The sequence below is a fragment of the Corvus hawaiiensis genome, chromosome 14 (assembly GCF_020740725.1).
Source record: "Corvus hawaiiensis isolate bCorHaw1 chromosome 14, bCorHaw1.pri.cur, whole genome shotgun sequence".
NCBI lineage: Eukaryota > Metazoa > Chordata > Aves > Passeriformes > Corvidae > Corvus > Corvus hawaiiensis.
The window spans coordinates 14,193,021-14,213,397 of NC_063226.1; the positions used below are offsets into that span (position 1 = coordinate 14,193,021).

General features: G+C 42.0%; 1 long non-coding RNA gene across 1 annotated transcript in view; it reads right to left on the reverse strand.

Moving 5' to 3' along the window:
* LOC125332981 overlaps positions 1 to 20,052 on the reverse strand; it is a 51,432-nt gene extending 31,380 nt beyond the window's left edge. Inside the window, exon 1 of the long non-coding RNA XR_007206705.1 lies at positions 18,743 to 20,052. This is a non-coding gene — a long non-coding RNA (uncharacterized LOC125332981). The remainder of the gene's footprint in view (positions 1 to 18,742) is intronic.
* Positions 20,053 to 20,377: the final 325 nt, after the last annotated feature.

A 20,377-nucleotide genomic window follows, 5' to 3' on the forward strand; every position in this document is an offset into this window, starting at 1 on the left:
CTCGTGGTTCTTTTAGGGTACAAAAGTGATTTAAATGCACCGGGAACCTGAACCCAGAAGTTGCAGCTGTGACTGTAAGTAGTGTGTGGTAATGGCACATCCATCTTTTCACCTGGAAAAGCTCATCCCCACAGCTGCCAGGAGCTCTCCGAAGAAGGTTGGGAAAAACCCACCAGTAACATCCAGCCTCTTTTACAATTCAGACGTAATGAGGCCAAGGAGATTTTAGCATCCATAGATTTCAAGTAATGGTTGGATTCAAACAGCTGGAATTGAGACACACTCTCACAGATGGTTCTTATGTTTGCTTCTATGGTGGTTTAGCCAGTAGACTTTGGGGTAACTGTGTCTGCAGGATCCCAATGCTCTAAAAAAGTTGCATTTCCCATCAACTCTATTTTTATTTGCATTGCTACAGGATACCTTGGCATCTGCAAGACAAGACAGAAAGGCTTACAGAGTGGATTGAAGTGTAGGATTAGGGCACAAGTTGACTCCTCAGATAAATATACAAAACCCGCAACTAAACTGAATTTGAAGAAGAATTTTAAATTTTATTAAATCTGTTTGGTGCTCTCTGACTTTGTACTCAAGACAGAAGCCCAAGATTTTTATCCTGCTTAAGAAAGCAGTAAAGGTAGTTAAATTCCATACAAGTTCTCTCAGACCAAAGCACATTTCCACAGCAGATAACCCAGATTATGCCAACAAAGCAATGGATTAACTTTTTTTTCCCTCAAATGGTAATGCTGTTGAAAACACAAAGGCAAGTGACACTGTCCTGGCTAGAAAAAGCCCATCAGTTAAATAGTAATATCTCCATCTGGTGAGAAATTACCATCATCTGGGGGAGACAGAAAAGTAAGGAAAGGAGCAGGAGGAGGAGGAGGAAGAGAGTGGGACAGAGGCTTTAACATCTGCCTTTAAATGCATTCTTCTATCTATCTGGTAAAAGTGACATTGTTGTGTTTCTAAAGAGATGAAAATCTGAACCTAATGTCAGCAGTCTGCCTTTTCCTGAGAAAAAACACCACGAATTTCAACATCTTTTACCCACGAGGTGAAGTGGTACCAGTTATCATGAGAGAAAAATAAATCACAATGTTTCATGTCCAGACCAAAAACTAAGTAAACTCTGGAAAAGCAACAGTAAACCCTGGAAAGACAAAGTTTTATTCCGCATTAAATATGAAATAAACCTACTAAAAACAGGAAAGCAAAAAACAAAAATTTGAATTATGCCTGAAGATACCTTGGCCATATGTGGTGCCATATTCAGAAATTTCTTTCTAGGCTGCTATGCCACTGTTCAATTTGTTAAATTATTTTTATGCTAGTGAGAATGATTAGGTTTCTTGTGCAGTTATTGGGACCCGAAAGGCACCTTTATTTACCTCATTTATCACATACAGCAGCATTCAGCTGAAGTGTAGAGGTAAACAACTTTAAATAGCAATATTCTTGCTAGAATGCAGTCATCTTGACCACAGGAGCTTTGGAAAAATGCAGATTTAAACTGTTCACATTACTGTTTTATCTGCATTTCAGTCTGAATAACTAACTTATCATCAAGCTCAGCAATAAAGAAACATGGAGGGAAGATATTAAATATTTATGCCTACAGTACCTTATAAGTTTTCATTGAAATATCAATTGTAAAACAAAAGCATAACTGTTCCAGCTACCAGGAGTGGTAAAGGCAATACTTAAAGCCAGCCAACAGTGCCACAGCCAATTTAGTTTGGTGTGCTAAAAGAATTGTTAATTCAGTTTAAATTTGTCAAAGGAAATACTTTGAAAATAGATATTCAAAGTATTTGTCAGTCACTTTGCAATCAGCACCTGCTAGAACTGTTAAATTGTTTGCATGTTACAGGATAGACATAAACTAGGGAAATATCTCCCTACCCTGGCTCCCCAGTTTACGCTGAATTTCTGTCCCAGGGTTTCCTGCAGCTCTGCACACTCACACCAGGACTGACACGTTAGTCCAGGACTCCAGAGCCTGGCCTGGCCATGATGGTTATGGCAAAGCAGGTGCCACAGGCAGCCTTTCATTATGCCATTTTCTTAAAAGGTGGTCTGTTCAATCAGAGAATGTCTTTTACAGTAAGTTGCAATTATTTTTTACAAGAAATAAAGGCTTACTGCAATCTGAAAGAAATAAAAGCTGATCTTTGCTGAAAGAGCTTATTATAAAAGGCAACCTGTGTGGGTGAGGAGGGGAGAAATGCCAGTTAAAATGGGCTGAAGAGAAAAATCAAAGAGTATTGGGGATAAATGAAGAGTAACCTCTACTTCACAGGATTAAATTATTAATTATCCTGGAGAAAGCCCTGTGTTTACCTCACACATGTTCAGTGCCTTAACAAGGGCCGCCATCAGTGCTGCATTATAACAGTGCAGCACACACTGAGCTGGAGCTCAGCTTATTGCATTACAGCGGATTTTAAACACTGCTGCTCCTCAAAGGCAATGATATGGGGTCAAGAACATAATACCCATTGCAGAGAAATCTAATTCCAAAGCCGGGAAAGTCTCTTCCCACCCCAAAATAGCTTTAGGTATTGAAATGAATCCCGTATTACAGCTAAGCTTTGGTCAAAGCAGAAATTCTGACAGATTTATTACTACCTTATCAAGTGACTTCATGGTTTCAAAAAATACATATATTCTTCTAAAATCCATTTATCTAGGCAGAATTTAATAGTTACAAGAAGTATGCTCATTTAATTGAAATTTGCTCCTAGCATGTTACTCTAGGGCTTTCTCCATCTGCAGCACCCCACCAAGGCGTGCATCCTTTTATTCCTGCCATCTATCTTCCACATTCAGAGGCCCACTTAAAATCATGCTAAGGCACCTTCCTTTATGCCTTTGCATTCTCAGAAAATTGCTTTTTAACTTGGGTCAGCTTCAATTTTAACTTTATTTTTTAGGAAATGTTTTTTAATCTGCAGCAGCTCAGCATTTATATACCTCATTTTACAATGCTGCTCTGGAAGAAATGAAGGAAGTGGCCAAGGCGTCATCACCCCAAAGCAGTGCACTATGTTCCTCAAATGTGCTATGAGGCTCTAGGGGAGACAGGAAAAATAGGCTGTAATTTTGACTCAGGCCCTCCCCTGCCTCCAGCTCAAGGTAAAATCACTGCTGGGTGATGCTGGATGTCAGGACGTGCTTTGTGGCATATACGTGCCCATGGGCCCATTGGACCTTTACTATATCCAAGCATTTCACTTCTACAAACTTGCTGATTAATGAAGCTAAAAGCCCTTCTAAGAGCTAAGGACAGCTCTGGAGAAAGGCAAGCAGAAATCATCACTCAGGTAAAAGCTTTCAGTTGCATTTGTACACATCTGGAATAACTTGTTCAATTCAGGCCACCTCAAAACAAGCTGACAGGATGCCATGAGAGCCCCGGGTGAGGCTGCAGTCCCTGAGGCAGCTTTGCATGATCCCCCTCAAGCCACAGGCAAGGTCACACTGGGGCTCTGGGAGCACTCACAGACAGCACAGAGAGAAGGGTCTGGCAGAAGGGAAACCAGAAAGACAGTGGATTTAAATTAGAAACTAGGAAGACATTCTGGACTGTGGGGGAGGTGAGGCCCTGGCACAGGTTGCCCAGAGAAGCTGTGACCACCCCATCCCTGGAAGTGTCCAAGACCAGGTTGGATGGGGCTTTGAACAGCCTGGTCTAGTGGAAAGTGTCCCTGCCTGTGGCAGGGGGGTGGGACCAGGTGATTTTGAAGGTCCCTTCCAACCAAACCATTCTATGATGCTGTGATATTAAGAAAGCAGTGTTCCATATAATTGAGACTGCAAACATAAATCTTTGACTAAAAGCATCTTAGGAAAGAAACTCCTAACCGATTCATGGATGTAGGCTGCACACTGAGCTTCTAAAAGTTAACAAAGAAGCATTTCAAATATACATTCTACTGGCTTTGGTTCCCATAATAAATTCTTAATGTAGAGGAGTTGATGCTTCATATTTCCTTTTGTCCACTTCCAATCACAGTGCCAAGTGCACTTAACTGAAGGACATTATTTTAATGAAGTCATTTGTGCCCTTAAAAATTAATATGTCAGAGCAGTTAAAGTCTAGTGACTGTAACCAAACCAAATAATGTATAATGGAGAAATGCAGTGAGAAAAAAATACAGCCTGAAGTCAAGGTTAAAGTAGTTAACCTTAGGAAAAAAGAGGGAAAAGAAAAGCCAACACCAATTATATGTCCCCTTGACACACCATAAAGGATACCATTACGTTGTCATCACCCTACTGCATACAGCTGTGAACTGAGATGATTAACCATCACTGTACTGTACATCGAAGGCACCATGAAATTTATCTTCATTTGAGGAGATAAAAATTGTATTCCTGTGGTCTAGAGACACTTGATCTAACAGAAGCCCCTCTAGCAGCACAGTACCAGAGCTTCTCAGAGAGCCATGACTAGAGCAGTCCTTTTTGTTGTAAAGAGTTTTGTGCAAGCTAAACACATTGCAAAAATATGATGCAACATTCACTCTTCCTGTTCTTTAAGCTAAACCATACAGAAACTGCTCTTTAATTCCATCAGTGCAGGAAAATTCTTCACTCTTTCTTTGTATAAAGCCATAACAGACTGTTACAGCAGCAGCTCCTTAAATTAGAACAGCTCCAACTCAGGGCTTTGTCTTTAGATAATTCAGCTTTTCCCACATTCAGGTAAAAGTGAACCATGTACCATCTAAACTGCCAACAACATACAAGAAAACAAAGTGCACCTGTTGATGTGCTACTTCTTCATCACCTTTCTTACCATGGCATTTTCTTCAGTGAATGCCATCATTCCAATAAGTAGTGACAGAAGTAGAGTTGATCCCCTGTGAAATGACAGGAAGTGTTCACATGCAGAACTGAAGCTCCTTCCTTCAACATTCCAGCAAATTCACTGCCTTTTGGGTAGTGGAAGGAGACTGCTAGCTAAGCATACAGGAAGTCTAAACACATCAAGAGTTAATCTTCTGTCCAAATTTCCTGATATCCAACACCCCCCACTTCACTCCCAACAAATGGACAGTATTTTTCTCTCCTGCAGAGAAAGACCACATCCACTGGAGCCCAGCAATCTAACACCATAGCAGTTCACTTAAACTGCTGCTCACATGGGGGTTTTCTTCATTATAAGCTGCAAACACTTCCAGACAAGAAAAGCACAATCACATTTGCAGAGCCCATCACAGATATTTATGTGTTCTTCTTCTTGGCCCATGGAATTTACCAGTTTGATAAACTCCCTTCTCCTTTTAACACAGCTTAGCAGTCTCCAAGGTGCACCTCCAAACCAGATTAATGTACTTCCAGAACATTCATAAGGTAAAGAAATGTAATTTAATTTGTGATTGCATAAACCAGTCACGGAAGCCTCCCAAGAAGCCTGAGTTTTCATTTCTTTCATAGTAGACATTTAATTATATGATAATTACTTACAGCTTGCAGCTCAGCTTCTACTTTTATGAAATATAAATTGCTCTTCACTCAAAAGTGCAGGATGAGCATTTAAAAGGCTTCATTAAGTAGGTTTTAAGATTTTTCTGACGACTTTCTTTAAGCTGTGGAATGGAAAGCAGATGTACCTGTAAACTGAAACTTGCTTCACAGAAGAACAAAGTAGAATTGCTAATGTAATACCAGGATGGATGAGGCTTTACAAGAAAAAAAAATTAACTTTTAACAAACACATTTTTTTAAATAACAAACAAAATATTTCTGTCAAGCTGCATGATAAAAGGGACCAGAAGGGAAGAAGCAGTATTTCCAGACTCAGACATGAACAACAAGGCTCTTTATTCCAAATTTCCAGAGCTTGGAAACCTGAGGTTGTGTCAGACTCATAGAGTTATTAAAGCAGCCCAACCAAAAACCCACCAACTCATTTGTGGTTTCCTAAAAGCCTAGGAAACAGGAATTATGAAAGCAGAAAGAGGAAGACAAGAAAAATAACTTCAGAGGAATTTATGTATTTTAATTCTGTGACTGTTTTGACCTTGCTTTTGATTTTAGACCATTAGGAGATTGCAGTGCTGGTACTTCTGCCCTCTCATATCTTCACAGTGCTACAAGACTAGACCTAGGAACAAACATATGAGGACACAAAACCACCAAAGGCTGAGGTCCTGGCTGCTACAAAACATTGTGCAGGTGCTACTGCTGTATCAACACACAAATATCTCACGGTGGTGGTAGAAAGATGCTGTTTGCTGCAAATCCTGCAGGAAACCATGACCCAGGCAGGTTCTTAGGCCACCACCCAGCATGTTCTTAAGCCACAGGGTTGTGGCTCCTCCATCCCAGGCAGGAAAGGTGAGCTGAGAAAGGTGCTGAGGTGTGAACTCCACCTTTTGAGACTCCAACAGTAAATTTTTCTTATTTTAGATTAGTAGATTAGATTAGTAGTTGGGTATGCCCATACTATTAATTACATCTGGATTCGTTAAACATGAATATACAAAATGAGACAATAAAATTAATACACACAACCTGCCTGTAAATTCTGCTTGGCAGCTGTTGTCTGCCACCCTCCAAGTCAGTACCTCAGAAGAGGAATTCTCTCTGAAGCAGAGGAACACAAAACTAGAGACTTGCCTAGACCAGTGCACTGTTAAGGAAACTGAGCAGATCTGAAAAACACAGATTGAAAGGCTCAGTTATACTGCATTAAGCCTTTGTATGGACACTCTCACAGAGAATTAAAGCACCCCTGATTCAAGTGAGGCTTATTAATTCCCAAGGGAAAACAAAGCTTATTATGATTTTTTGTCATTTAAATTCTGAAGTAACAAGTCTACTGAGAATTTGTTCATTTAGTTTAAAAGGTACTTTGGAATCATTTTCCTAAGGGCTCCCATCTAGAGCAGCATTTGCAGACTGCAGTGTCTTTTCAGACATTTTACAGACACTGCAGTACTGAGCACTCACATCACCCCAGATTCTCCTCTGTGCAGCAAGGGAATTCAGTTTACTGTTTTTCCTTCCTCTGGAGATGATATACCCCAAAGAGACACGTTTAAGTGTGACCTTGGGCAAGCAGCCCCACAGACACTGGTCTTTACATAGAGGCTGTGAACTGTGCTCCTAATGCACTGTTGGCTGGCCTCAGCCATGATCCAGGGGAAAATAAAGAGCCAACACCCCCCAGCAAGCTGTGCCTTGGCTGGAACGGGCAGAAAAGTTCATCTTTATTTTATATAGTTTACAAAAGGGCAGAAAATGCCACGCCATTTCATTCTGAACAGCTTCTTCCATTATCTACTGCAGCACGTAGCACTTAGCAGCTAAATAACAGCAAAGGAAGGAAATTAAGAAGTATAGAGGAGCAAAAGGAGTTGTATTTCCAGCTGAGACGTGGAGAGAATTGAGAGACAGTCAAAGGCTGCTTCATGTAGGACTGAACATATCTTCTGTATCCTTAATCACACCAACACAGGCTGCTGGGGTCAGGCTCTCAAATACCCTCATATTGATCAGTAATGTCTCAACCTGTGGAAATCAGCTTCATGCTGAAACAAAAGCTGCCTGGCAGCACATAAAAAATTTTACAGCATTTTTTGAGCACAAGTGCTGGAAGGAAGGTGTGCCCGTGGGCTGCCCAGCAGCATAGAAGGGTCTCTCCCAAAGGGAAAAGGCTACTTAGAGCTACTGTGAGACCTGAGACACTTTTGGCCACACACTTTGCCTTGAAAGGGGACAATATTTTCTACAGCTGCTTTTCTGAAACTTATCTCGTGAGCAGAGAGGGAAGAGGAGGGTCAGGGGACCAGGACATATCACTGCCTTCTATGTCCTGGCCTCTCTATACTACAGCTATTTCCATACTTCACCAGGAGGATCATTCAATGAAATGGTTTGAAGGCAGTGGGGAGGTAAGAAGAGCACCTGATCACACAGTCCCATAAAAATAAAAGGTTTCTCTTTTAAGTTCCACCCCATCTGGCTGAAATTTTGCATTTGCAACAACTGCACAATTAAGACTGTAAGATATAAAGTTGTAATTTAAATCTATAATTAAAACAAAACTTCTAAAGAGCAATATTTTATTCTTTCCAATCTGTTCTTTTAACATTTTATCCATTTAAGGCACTTTTAAGGCCCATAGCAAGATACAACACCACAATCTTCCTAGAAAGAGAAGTAGCAGGTCCTCAGACAACATCTGCCATCAGGCAGGTGCACTTTGTGCTCCAATGAAGAATGTCCCATTTTTCACGGTTGGATACTGCTGGGGAACCTCATTAGAAACCAAATTACTACCTGCATCAGGTTTACACTAATGTATTGACATCTACAGCACTTGTTAAATGAACCATAAATCCAATACACTAAAGTCATTTTCAACTGAATCAAATCAGGTTTCAGTCAAAAGAATTACAATTGTTATATACTTAATGCTTGGCACTTTCCTGGTGTCTCCAGCTAGATCATTTCAGACACAGAGAGAAAATTGTGAACCTATGAAACAGCACAAGCTAAATTGGACACACTGCAAGCATACTAAACACAGGGCTGGGAGTTTGAGGATGATAATTGACTCTAATTGACTACTTGGTAAAGCTACCCAGGCATCCACAGGCACACTCCTTACTAATCTGTTTCCAACAGATGCTATTTTCTTCTTCTTAGTTAATTTATACTTTCTTATTATAAACCACATTGTTCGCATTTCACAGAATCTTTTCATTTTAAATCTTTACCTCCTAGTCCCTCTCCAAAGTAATGGCTTTGTGGGACTATGGCAAAACAGAAGGACCGGGCAGCAGCACTGTGCACAGCCCTCCTCAAAATTCTTTCTCAACAGGAAGAAAAATGCCTTCCAGGCCTTGGGAAACAAATTCACACTCATGTGTTGTCTCTTCCCCTCACAGCCACCACTGGTCTTCTTTTAATACTGATCTGAAAGACCTTGACTCACATGCGAGTGAGGACAGCATTAACCCCTAATTTCCTTTTCTCTCGGGATCAATGATTTCCCAGTAAATCCAGGTCTGTCATTCAGTGCCTGGCCATGTGCACAGTACAAAAGGGGATGTCAGCAGAGAGGACAAAGCCAGTTTCCCCCTGTCCTGCTCCTCCAGCCTACCGAACAAGCTGAAAACAACTTGTTCAAACTAAGACATTTGAAAGGCCTAATTCAAATTCAGTACAGCTACAAATTTGAACTAGCAGATTTGTCCAGCTAGATTTTCCTCCAGCCTCACACAGACACTTTCCCTAAGTGGCCTTAGTTCTGCTTAATTCATTTCCCAGAAATAGAAAACAGCAAAATGTAAATTAAAAAGGAAATATATATGAGCCAGTTCCTCTATCAGCATTAATCGAACCTGGTACCAGTGAATTACTCTGACACTTCCATAAGTGTCTGAGGTACCAGCTCCTTATCAAGAGTTTATATAGATTAAATTCATTTACTAGGCCAGACCATAAACAATCTCTTTTGGCCTCTTGCTATCTAAACTCCAGGCAGTCTGTCTGTGCAAGTCCTCTTCCCCCTTGCTTGGAGCAGTGCTGTCTCCATGATCCACCCCAGCAATAAAGAGATGCCCCTTGGAAGAAGTAGTCACGCGAAAGAATAAAAGGCCACATTAAATTTATGCAGCCTGGAAGCAGTTCTGCTTATCAGTCAGAAATAATTGGTGACCTTCTATTATGAGAAGAAATAACCTCAGTAGAAGGGGTGGAAACTGCTTGCTTCCATTCATGCATAGAGCTGCATTGTTTGGAGAGCTAAGGCTGTCCAGTTGGATGGTACTCTCAAACCTCTGGCCACTTTCCATCCCCATTTACCACTTTCCACAGTGCCTGTGCTGTTTTCAGCCTGCTCCTGGAGGACTCTAGCAGAAAGTCATCCTGCCAGTGTATTCAAGGACGCTTTTGCAATGCACTGTTACTCATCTGACACATTTAGAGGCTGATGGTGAAAGTGAGGATCACCCACACAGTGCATCTCATTCCCACATTGTTGCTGAAATTCTGGATCTGCCCCTAGAACAGGCTCTTGAACCTCCCAAGTCAGCCAGCTGGCAGGGAGTCAGCCGGTCCCCTGAACCCAGCACACAGGCAGGTCTTGGACCAGGACAAGCTGGCACAGCTCAGCAGAAGGCAGTGGGCCACTTGCTCAGTGTGTTTGCTATCAAGTGAAAGGTCAGCAACTCATTGTGGAAAAACTTACAAAATTCTGGTAAACTGAGGTGAAAACACAGCCTCAAGCAGAGTGAAGATGGTTAGAGTGAAGATCACACCTTGGAACACATTTGTTTTCAATTGCTTCCTCCTTCCAATTCTCAAATTCTTTATACTCAGTTTTCCAGTACACTGTTAGTTTCTTACTCCTCTGTGAACAAACATCTTGCACACAGGTTCCATACAGGTGTGACTCCTTTCCATTGCTTCCCTACAATGGAAAGGAGTCACTCACTCTGCATCAGTGTCCATCAGGAGATGGATGAGGATGCCATGCTGCTGGCAGCAATTCACCTCAGCTATTTCTGCAGTGAGCTGGGAAGGGTGTGCCCTCCTCACCACATCAGTCTATAGTCAACTCTCCTACACTTTAACCATGGTCATTTTATCCCCCTCCACCCTGCAAAGTAAAAGAGCAGGTATTAATTTACCAGTAAGTTTGCTTTGCATCCTACAGAGGCAGCTGCCATGGGACACCTGCACAGGATGCTCATCAGACAATCAAAACACTGGTGGGATAACCAGCACTGAGGCTGATGCAGGAGCTGTGAACTGGAGATCTCTGTTACTAAATACATTAGAAAGAATAAAGTCTGTGATTTCACTGTAGCTGGGTGTGTAACACACATCCTCTGTGAACCACACGTTCTCCAGGGGATTAGGGGACCACATGACTGCACTGGGCTTCCCTTTATAGAAGACAAAAAAGCTGCAGGGCAAGCAGGGAACAGAGTCAAAGAAAAGCCTGGTCCATTGGGTAAAGGGAAAGAGATTCAAACTATGTACCAATGAAAGGGCAATACCAAGAAATTGAGGTTAGTTCAGAGCCAGTTACAAAAGCTCAGAACAAAGAGTGGTTACATGAGACTTTAAAAACTAGTAGCAGATCCAGAAATAAAAGCCAATCTTAAAGTGAGTTGTAAAGGAAACACATTAAATCCCCAACATAGTAACAGGTCAGAAAGGTCATTTCACTGTAGAGCTCTCCAAATACAACACAACAAACAAGCTTGCTAATGCTGAGAGAGTCAGGATAATTTTCTTGTAGTACAGTGTCTGTGCCCAACCATAGTGCAAACCAGCCAGAGCCAGTGCATCAAGTCACATAACCAGTGTAGGAGGATCAAAACATGTTCCTCAAACATCTTTGATGAAGGCTTCTGACTTTTGAATTATCTGCTATGCTTCCATTTATTATTTTTGATGACAGTCTTTTGTTTCCATCCAAACTAATTATTCCCAAATCAATGGTAATGGTAGATTTGGCATCAATTATCCCTGTAGATGCTCTCAACTTAAATTATCCTTTTGCACACAGATAATTCCCTTGGCTACCTCCTGCCAGAGCATCGACACCTGAGTGTTTATTTCACTAATTATTTTTATGCACATCATCACTGGCATTTGATATAAATTATAGGAACATAAACAGCTTCCCTTTCCTGTGCTGTCCAGAGACATCAGAAGATGGGCTCCCTCAGCAGTGAGACACTGTCTAAAAGTCTGCTCAGAAACTGCACTGAAACTGAGCTGTGTTCATGAAATCTTCCTCAGTCACAGACCCTGTACCAAACAAGGTGTCCAAGCAGATCATTTGTGGAGTCTTATCAGTACAAGACCAGATTTACTGATGTACTAGACTAGTGTCTCTTCATTGACCTCACTGGAGAGTCAAGAGTTCAAAAAAGCTGAAAACTGTCAGGGTTTTTTTGCATTAAAAAAAAAGACTTCTGCACTTTTGCAGCTGCCTCTCTTGTTGTTCACTTCTCCAAGTCTTCCCTGGCCTGGAAGGGATGACTCAATTCTGAAAGAGAAGCAAAGCCCACAGTGATTGGGATGACAGATGGATCCACCTGCTGGCATAAAGATCTTGATTTCTGTCTGTTCCACTTCCAAATTAGGGAAAAAAAAAAAGTTGCCTGTTGGAAGTGAAAGGCTCCTACATTATCCTTTACATTATTTTGTTTTCCACCATTTTCCTCATATAAAAATCACCTAAAATCACCTAGGTCAAAAGTAGTCACTTGACTTTCACAGAAAAAAACATAACCAAATAGATGCAAACATTTTTTCTGACATTCCCACTCAGAATGTAAAAATCATCTCAAATAGCCCCTCTACATTTGAAAATTGTGTTTACTTCTGAGACAAACAGGATTAGTCTCAGTGACAGATTAATTTGCTTTTTGATACAGAAAAAATACTCTGTGGGATAAACACAAACACTGCAGGCTCCAGAGAACTGCAGGAGAGCATTTCACCTCCAGGTCCCTGGTTCAGGTTCCATCTGGAGGTAGAGACAGAAGATTTTTTTAATGTCTAATGATCAGTGGTCTATGTGAAATGAGTTTTGTTGTTGTGCCTTCACTTCAAGCAACACTACTTAGTGTCTTAGTGGTGAGGCCAAGGACTGGGCAAGTGCAGTGAGCAGCAAACCCTCCCTCCTGCTTCCTGAATTTCCTTTCCATAAAGGAAAGTCTGCTCTTGAGCTGGCTGTAACACAATTGTTCAGAAACAAAACAAAGGATTTCTGACACTGGGGCTTATCAGCTCATTGCTTGTCACCAGAAATAAAATTGTTCTAAGTGAATGCTGAAGGCAGCATTTATAACTCACAAGAAGCAGTTAAAAACTCAGATCTGATTTAGAGAGATGAATAGGCTACTCCCCTCTAGAAGTTTCTCCTTTTTTGCCTATTTGCAGACATGTGGGTTTGTCTAAAGAAATATATACAGTCCCAAAGCCTAGGAGACTGCAGTTTTGGAGCATTTCCAGAAGCACCAGATGAAACACATTGCACCTGGAAAGGTCTGCTGTGGGCAGATGGAAATAAGCAATAAGCCATTTTTCCTTTATGTAATCCCACACCGCCAATAACACTGCCCAGAGGCCTCATTCCCTACCTGATATGCATATTGAGTTACTTTTACTCCTGTGACATAATACACTTAATGTCTTTTAAAAGCAAAAGGCTACTTGAGATTTCCCAAATTGAAGCACTGTTTTAAAGGCCAGAACTTGAGACACTCTGTTTCAGGGAGACCACTACTGCTCCCAGGAAGGCTGCTCTGCCGACCTTAGCGGAGCCACAGCAGCAATAAAGGCACTGCAGACAGTCACAGAGAGCAGCTGTGCTGAGCACGGTGCTCTGTGGGAAGGGGAGACACTGGAGAGGGAATGCAGAGAGGCTGCTGCATCCTCCCAGCCTCAGGGCCTCCTAAACCCATGCTGCAGACATCCTCTCAGGATAGCTCTAGCCATACCTCTTCCCCCAGTCTATGCACATGAGATGGGAGAGGAGAAGAAAAAGGCAACATTGCACTTTGCCTGCAATGAGTAGAGGAAGCAAGAAATTAACTGATATGTTTTCCAGATCTTGCCATGATGCTGTATAAAATAAAAACAGGTTCTTGCACCAGCTACCCACCCATAACAATTTATAGCACCTGATTTGGGGGCATTAACCTGTGCACACAAAATGTGTCAGTTCTTATTATTCACTGTAAACATGTCATCAGCATGGAAATATGCTCAGCAAGGCTATTGAGGCTAGTCCTGAAATTGTAAACAGCCCATTAAATAGGAGCAGTAAATGCTCCAAAGTGCTGTAGATCTTGGTCAGCTAAAAAGCACTGGACAGACTCTAAACCACAAAAAATACTTGGCTCCATCTAAATTCCCTTCTTGCAATCCAACCCAATGCTGCACTGCAAGAAATTGAGGAGAAAAGAGCAAGCAGGTAAAACCCACACAAGGACAGAAAATACAGGAGCACTTTCACAGCTGCTGGCTGCTAGAGCAAACACCAACACCAGCATAACAAGCACTCCTCTGAAAGAGAGGGATGAAACACAGGCAGGGGATGCCTATGAGCACACATCCTTGTTCAGATCAAAGCTGTATCTGAGCCATCTCAGGCAACAGAAACGAGAACAGTGGCTCCACTGGTGGTAACTGGAGATTTTGCACTGGAACACAGTGTGGGAGGCAGAAACAAAACATGGTATCTAGTTTATAGGAATATTTTTGCTAAGACACAAACACCTAATGCAGCTGGTCCTGCGTAGCCCAGTCCCTGGACCAGTGCAGACACTGGGACAGGATGGGGACATGGGGCTCACCACCACAGAGGAAATACCTGAACCAACTTTTGCAGGGCTGGAACTCAGCTGGTCCTCACAGCAATTTACACTGCTCTCAAGGATAGAAACCACATGCTTCTTTCTTTACCAAACACCACAAAACTTCATTTACTCCCCTGATTGCATTAACCAATATGAAACAAAGTAATTTTTAATAAAGTGTGCCATGGCAGAGAAAAATTGATACAATCACAGAGCCTGTATAATAGGATTTAATTCTGCTTCAGATGTGCTAGTTTTAATAAAAAAGGATTGAGCAAATCTAAAATAAATTACACTGAAAGGTCAGGCTTATTGCTTGTACAGTTATGTTAACTCTTCCACAGACATTTTTACAGACTGTATTTATGAGACCTTTTGATTTTCAGAAGAGGTATAAAATACCTCTGCAATTTTCTCATTATTTGCAGCAATGTTTCTTCCCCAAGTGTCATTTCTTAGTACTTCAAAATAGATTTATTTAACGGACATCTATAAAAAATGATGAGTTATTTATTTGGTGGTTTTGTTAAATTAGTGAAACTGTAATTCCCAATGGAAACTTAAACCCAACTAGAAAAAAATTTGTTAAGGGAATGATGATTCCCATTTGTGTGTCAGTGACACTCGTGATTCTTACTCATTAATCATTCCACCAGCATGTCATTTATTCAATAGAAAGCAAATCAATTACTTATTTTTATATATAGCTAAGGCCCTGATACTGTGAACTGCTCAGAACAGCCATGAATTGGAAAGGATTGTAGACACTCAATCTTATTACAAAGCTCTTATTAATATTACAGCAGCACCTCAAGAGGCTACCCAAGATCATAGCCCACATCACTTAGGCGCTACCATAACCCAGAGATAAATATCCATCCTACCCCTAAATACACGGCATAAACAGACCTGAGCAGAGCAGAGAAAGAACAGAGAGTCTACAGAGGAAGGAGTCCCAGGGGAGACACAGAACAGCATGGCAGTGTCCCAGCTCACAGTCCTAGGCTGCTGCTCTCCTGCCTTGCCTGACCCAAATCCTGCAGGCACGACCAAGGACTCCACCAAGCTGCAATGACACCAGTCCGCTCTTACCCAGTTCCTTGCCATTGCCATGGCTGCACAATTCCATTGTGTATGAGCACAGATGTTCTCTGCTGCTTCTCAGTGGTTTTACCCAATTCAGGTGAACATAAGACCTCAGGCTTGGAAAAAGAACTGTCAGTCTTGATATAATATCTAGACACAACAAGCTCAATTCTCTACAGCCACACCAGAGAAATCCTGCTGAATTTGACCAAAGAAACTATTGGAAAGAACAGAAAATCCAAGCCAGTCTTGGTATCTGTCTGTATTGACACTTCAGGGAACCTAGGCACTAGTCCACCAGCAATGAGCACAGGCAAAGCAGGTTGGACTGGGTCACCACATTTAAAAGTAAAATCTTGGGTTCACTGTGAAGTTCTACTCAACACTTGCACCAGTGAAGAGTCTCTCCAGCATCAGGAAACTGCACACAACCGCATCTGGCAGCAGGATAATAAAGACCTGACACAGCAGCCAAGGACTTTCCCAGGGGGTCTTGGGTTTTAAGGGTCACTTCAATTCCAAAACACTGATTTTTATTTCATTCTAATGAAATGAATGGCTACTAGGTGACTGGGAAACTGGAAGAGGGTGTTGTCTTCATTTTTCTATTTGGAAAATACAGCAAACCTTAGAAACACCTCCTCAAATCTGCCTCAACAGCTAAAACATCCACCAGGCTCTAATACATCAGTTCATACACACTTTTTCTTCTGATACCACTAACTCTGACAAGATATCTGTATCTATTTCCACCTATATAAGATAGAGACACAAACTATAGTGTCTGCAGAGGCCCTGCTACATACAACCTGCAGTTACTGCTGCTGTGATTGATCCAAATCCTCTCATCTCCCACAGGAATGTGGTCTCTATCTGACAAAACTATCTATTTTGTCTTTTATTTTAATCGGTTTCCTGTCAGCTGGGCTCTGCATCCATTTGATCAAGTGAACTATGTCCTCAATCAACTCTTCTCCTTGATTTTTTTCCTCTCTATTTTTAAAAGCAATGGCCCAAGATCATGAAAGCCGTAAAAAATATTGCATTTTCTCAACTTTTATTACTGTAGCTAATTCCCAAAGAGAACAAACATTTCTACAGCAGTCCTCAAACAAAGCTCTCAAAGCTCTTTAAATTAAAAATAATTTATTATGCAGAGAAACTGGCAGCGCTGCTGCTCTCAGGTTGTAGGCACCTTTGTTTATCCAAGAGGAACTCAGAAAACCGAGATACATAATCCACTACCACAGTGTGGGCAGGGCTGTGTTGAACACACTCATCCTGCTGCACTAATTACAGAGGAGACTCCTCTCAGCTCTCCCGTGCTCAGCACATGCAGCCAGGCTGGGAGTGATAGCCTTCCCACATGGCTTCATCTGGCCCACACCAGAACATCTAGTTCTGAGCAAGGAATGGCACATCCACTCCAAACTCCAGGAATGAGTGTAATCAGTGGTTTCATTCCAATCCAGAAGATAGCACTGATTTGCATGGGGTGTATCAATAGGGTGTTATTAGCTCCATATTACTTTTAGTTTCCTCCAGTGAAGACGACTTTCTGACCACCTCCAGACACACTGAACACTGGAAGGAGCCTTCCGTGTAGAGAAGATGTCGATTTCTGAAGGGTGATGGGTCTGCCTGTGTACAATATCCATGGATAGGCACTGGGGCCTATCAGACAGCCAACCCCTGCACCCTAGGCTTCTAAACAAACTTTTAAACCAGGATGCCTGACAGGCAGCATTTTAAGAAAATCCTGCAGCACCCAAGAAATAAATAGACTAACATTACTCTTGTGTTTCTGATTCTGCCTCCGGTTCACTACAATGTAACTTGAAGCTCAATAAACTTTGACATGTTTTCATGTTATAAAAACAAAGACAAAAACTTATTTATTCACTTTTCACCTCATACATCCCAAATCAATAATTGCATCTATTGATCGATGACAAATTCAAAACTTTAATTTACATTGAGTACCGTAACCTAATAAGATGGCAACAACTGAATTTGTTGAAATCGATTTTCGTTTCCAACAGAAAATCTTCAGGCCCGTAGCATAATAAGATGCAGTACATGGAGCAGTTAATTACCAATGAGTATCACAAAAAGCTAAAATTAAATTTCTTTTTGACTATTGAAAGAAAATGCTGAGTCTCCAGGGCTGACATTTAAGAAAAAGAAACTTCTTGTACCTCTTCCACATGTTCATTTACGTAATGCTAATCAACCCTTTGTAACATAAATAAGTAAAATTATTTCAGAGATATGTATGTATAGAAGCCATAAAATAATGCCGACACATTTTGAAAGGGTAGGGGGTTTTTTCTTTTAAAATTACGGCGACATAATTTTAATAGTAAGTCCCTGAAGAAAAGTCCTGCTTTTTGTGGTGCAGAGGTGCCTGCCTTCAAGCAGTCATTGAATGTGCTCTAACACAAAGCCAACACAGACCTTGCAGGCTGGCTCTGAGCTGCTCTGAGTGTCACATTAAGTGCCACATCAGCTATAGCTCAGCTTAAACTTTGATAGAGGCTTTTTAAATTGAACATAATGCAACTTCTGGATGGGAAGACCTCCTCAAATCACCTCTTATGTGGCAACTAGCCAGCAAGCCAGGCAGTCTGCATGTATGTTTGGAAAGGAGTGGCAATGCTGAGGAGACACTGGATTACAGCCCTGTCAACACAGAAATCCAAGCAGTTGCATAGAGCACCTCAGTATTGCCACACCATTGGCCCTGTTCACAGTTCTCCATCTTCACGTTTCCTCCTTTCAGATCCCACACCACCACCTGGGGTCTGAACAGGTAAGAACATGAGAGCTCTGCAGGCAGGAAAGCCAGAGAGAAGCGAAGCCCAACGGTGCCTTCACAAGCTGCGCTCCACACCAGGCACATGCACAGCTCCAGGGCCTTCCTAACTCCACACACTCAGCAGCAAGTTACAGTAGCTTTACTTTAAATTTCCATTTACTAGCAATAAAAATAGATAGATTTAGCCATCAATCTCCAGTTAATTACACACAGATTTTTGCAGCCCAGCTCTCACTCCTGCCTGCCACAGGCAATTTTTTCCAGGATTCAGCCTTTCCGCTCCCCATTTCAAATGTTGGAAGTGGAGCCTGCTGTGAGAGTAGGGCTTGCACAGGGACTGGGAACTGTGCCAAGACACCCCATCTGTTAATTTGGACAGCTTTCCAAGGAGCCTCCACATGAAAATATCCACAATGTCAACTGACCCAGCAGGATTTGAAATAAGGTCTAGAAGCAAAGGCTTAGTCCCAACTAAGAGTGCATCACGTACCTGTGCACCTTCCTGCTCCTGACTTCACCACCAGCCAGCATTAAAGCAGGTTATTATAACACCCAGCAACTTCTTGTCTCTCCTCCACTTTCCAGCCTCGTGAGCACTGTCCAGCAGCATAGCTTGGCATCAGGCTCCAGGATGGTCCAATTAGTGTGTCCAGAGGTCAGGCAGACTCCTCACAGCAAAACAAGTGCCTGGGTTTGCAGCCTCCAGCCAGGACATGGTAACCAAGGGCAGCCTCACAAGGACTACGGGGCAGAAATGAACACCAGACAAGCCACACCTCCCTTTGTGCCAGGGTACAGGACACTGAATGAAAATAACAATCCATGTTTCTAATCCTACAGGGCACTCAAGGCTTCCAAGCCAATAAATGGCCTTGTTCAGCTTAAGGACCAGGCACAAGTGTCACCTCCCGACAGAGACAGCCAAAAGACACTTACTGCCACCCAGAGCAGAAATTAGGCAGGCACAAGGCCACATCAAGTTGAGGGTTTTTGAGAGGAACTGACTGAAGGCAAGGGGAGGTGGCGCAGAGTAGGCAGGGAACACACAAATGCTTGTACCAACACCTAGGCTAAAAGGGCCCTGTAGCATTGGGGCTCCTGAAGTGAACATCATTCCACACCTTCACCCAGGTTACATTCCCAGCTGAAACACCCTTCCAAGCCAATTAAAACAAACAAACAAACAAAATCCTGACCAACAGCCCTCCATGAACAAAGACATGAAAATCAAGGCATCTAGAAAATCAGGTTATTTGAAGAAAATGCAAGTGCTACAGTTGTAAGGAAACAGAATTAACAAAAGCCTTACTGCACTCTAAACCCTCAATGTAAAGTCATGTCTTAAGTAATATCCACCTGTTAAGCTAAAAAAGGAAAACACATAACAAAGGCCATTTTCCAAACTGATGGGTGGTACTTAAGATTTTGTGGCCTTCAGCATTGTCTACCTAATTAACAAAGAAGAAGATAAATGAAGATGACTTTTCAGTCTCTTTTCTTATGGCAGGAAACTGCCAAGAACTGTTTGCTCCCTGCAGAAGCTGACTACAGCCTGACCTTCCCCAAAACAGAGCACACGAGAATGATCATCCTGTGTCAACACAGAGCCCCACACCCACTGAGTAGCTCTGCAGACAGGATCACTGCTCCCATCTGAAAGTTCTGTTGTTTGAACAGAGCTTCTCCTCCAGGAGGGTTGGCAGGTACTGTTTCCAAGAAAATCTTGGAAACAGTAGACTTTGTGCTGGTAAACTACCCCTCAAAATATGCAAGAAGCAGAAACTAGCTATGGGATCCTGCTCAGCCTGGCAGGGAGCAAAGCTATCTGGAAGAACTATAGCTCTTGTAGTGAACCCAAAAACTTTTTTGGCTGCTACTGAAGACAAGGTAAGGTGGAACTACACATCTATTCCCAGCTCCTTCATCCTGGTCTGCGTGCCTCACCTGAAAAAGAACAAGGTCTATAAAAAGTTCAGTGTGGAGCAGACAGAATTGCTGCCAGCCAACACCAGAAAATCTGGTCCTCCAGTCTGTCCTTTTTTTTAGGTCATCCTGAGGAAAAAAAAAGGTAGGAAAATGAGCATTCATGGAGGGCATGCACCTCTCCAAGCACAGTATCTAGCAA